At 34.6% G+C, this 2501-nt stretch overlaps 1 long non-coding RNA gene across 1 annotated transcript; it reads left to right on the forward strand.

The window, feature by feature from the left end:
* The first annotated feature begins 1086 nt into the window (after positions 1-1086).
* Positions 1087-2493, forward strand: LOC109953919 (uncharacterized). Its single transcript, XR_002274000.1, has 3 exons — positions 1087-1175; positions 1512-1624; positions 2463-2493. It is a non-coding gene; the product is annotated as an uncharacterized LOC109953919 (long non-coding RNA).
* Positions 2494-2501: the final 8 nt, after the last annotated feature.

A 2501-nucleotide genomic window follows, 5' to 3' on the forward strand; every position in this document is an offset into this window, starting at 1 on the left:
TGTTATGAAAAGGAGCGATTACAGTTTTCGGTTGCAAGTTGTACCATTTTAGCTGTTGCTAATACCAATTATGTGGTGTTTTGCACATACAAACACTACAACATGGTCACAAGTAGATATTGGACAATACTGTGTGTATGACTATTTTAATGAGATATAATAAAGAGTATCTAATTGCATTCCATTTAAAGGTTAACAATAATACCATTTGAGTCAGGTTAACTGTTGTTAAAAATGCTAGAAATACAAGTTTCTCACAATGAATTGTGCCAGTTTATAATAGTGCATTATTTAGTATTTTGCGCATGCACATGCATACACTGTAGTAACATGTTCATGGATAAAAGTGGGACTCTATTGTGTGTATGACCGTTTTAATGAGGCACAAATAATACACAAGTGCTACTAAACTACAGCTTTTTACTGCTGATGTGTGGAGCAGCCATCTGGAGTTTTGAGGAACTTAGTGAAGTTCAACTTTCTGAGTTGGTAATCCGACTTCAGGGGCCGTTCTAGTTGAAATTTCTGAATGGGAACTTGGACTTCTGACTACAATTTGAACGCAGCACTATACATAATAAATGTACTGTCTATAGTTCTGTGAATTAGACAACAGATTTAGACGCTAAACTGTGTTTAGTTGCCTTGTACTTGTACATGTATAAAGTTGAATCTAATCAAATTAATTTAGCAACTAACACAACTACCAGATCTTTCAGTGTTTCTTAACTGTGGATTTGGAACCTCAGAAGTCCAGAGTGCAAGAAAGGAAGAGCCGGTTTATTGTGGCATGACTGGAGATTGTAGGCACTGTGCTCAGTGTCCTAAATAAACTGCCCAAGTGTTAAATCCCAGATCTGCCCAACATTTATGGCTGAGGTGTAATAGTGAGTATGTTTAAATGGTGTTGAAATCACACAATGACTGCATTAGTTAGTGCTCCACAGATGCTAAATGTTTATGTAGTGTATCATATAAGCAGTTGACTTCATGTGTACCCTCCACTGGATTTTGATTTCACATATTGACATTCAAGTATACATAATTCATCATAACTGTCAAGGAGAATTAAAATATAATTGTTTACCTTCTAGTTGCTGTTCTTGACATGGATGATTTTGTTCGTAACAAATTAATTGAATGGGGCCTTGGCGCGTTGAAAGAAAGATTTCAAGGTAAAGTATTACCAAGCTTCCTTGGTGGACACAGATGTTATACACTTATAATACCACAGGAATGTCGCCAAGTCCTGGCAAATATTGTCTGTCATGTTGCATCTTATGGTTTATTGAAATAAGGGTCTTGATGCAGTTAACACCAAACTGAAGACAGTAACTACTTATTAAAATACAAAAAAAAACCCAAAAAACATGCATTCAGCTCAGACAACCATTCTGTTAGCTCTGTGACCTGTACCCACAGCTGTTTCACTCCTTATGAAATAGATTTCTGTAGAATTATGAAATTAATTATTTGTGGGACTAATGTTCAACTTCACTTTTTAATTACAGAGGAACGCATTGACACAGAACTTCTTTACCTTCTTGAAGATTGTGACATTGATAACTTGATCCCAAATTTGGAACAACGGGCAAAATTCAAGAACAATCTCAAGTTTTTAAAGGTAACGTTCTTCACTTTTAAGATATATTACACAAGTATTGTAAATGCCATCACATCATATTCACTAATGGATGCTATTATAGGTACATGAGCAGGAGCTGTCGAAAGCTTTGATGACACAGATAAAAGATTATAAAATCTCTAACAGAATAGTTTTAAGTTATCAAGCTGCACAGGTTTTTCTTTTCTTTCTTTCCTTTTTTTTAACTAAAACAAATTTGCAGTGATTTCCTTTGTCAGTAGGGAGAACAAGACAAATTAGGAAACCGAAAAAATTGAGCAGCTTACAAAACAATGATCAGTTAGTTATTTATTTGCTGTTATGGATTCTGTTGAGTCCCACCAACCTGCTCATGTCCTAAATCCTTGATCTGCCCAACATTTATCGCTGAGGTGTAATATTGAGTATGATTAAATAGTGTGGAAACCATTGGTTACTGTTCCACAGATCCCTATACTGAAAGGTAATGTTCTTCACTGTGAAGATACATGATCACATTTATTAATTTATGCTGTTATATGTACAGGAGAAGGAGATGTTGAAAGCTTTGATGACAATGAGATAAAAGTTGATAAAATATTTTTCAAATTGCAGTTTTTTTAAATTTCTGAAACATATTTCCAGTGATTTCTTTTGTCATTTGATCACAGTTTTATTGACTAAGGAAATAATAAGCGGAATCACTCATTTACTTATTAACCATTTGCTGAACTGCAAGGTTTTGCATGAATGTAAATTTCACTGTATGGATTGCAAAGATGTGTTACAGGGCAAATCCTGTTTGAATATAAATTCCTAAGTAATGTTTTAAGAGTCAAATATCAATGTTCCTTTTCAGGTTCAGCCATCCGGAAAGAGAAAGCTGGATCTTCAGGGT

This window comes from Monopterus albus, unplaced genomic scaffold (assembly GCF_001952655.1).
Source record: "Monopterus albus unplaced genomic scaffold, M_albus_1.0 scaffold2045.1, whole genome shotgun sequence".
Lineage (NCBI taxonomy): Eukaryota > Metazoa > Chordata > Actinopteri > Synbranchiformes > Synbranchidae > Monopterus > Monopterus albus.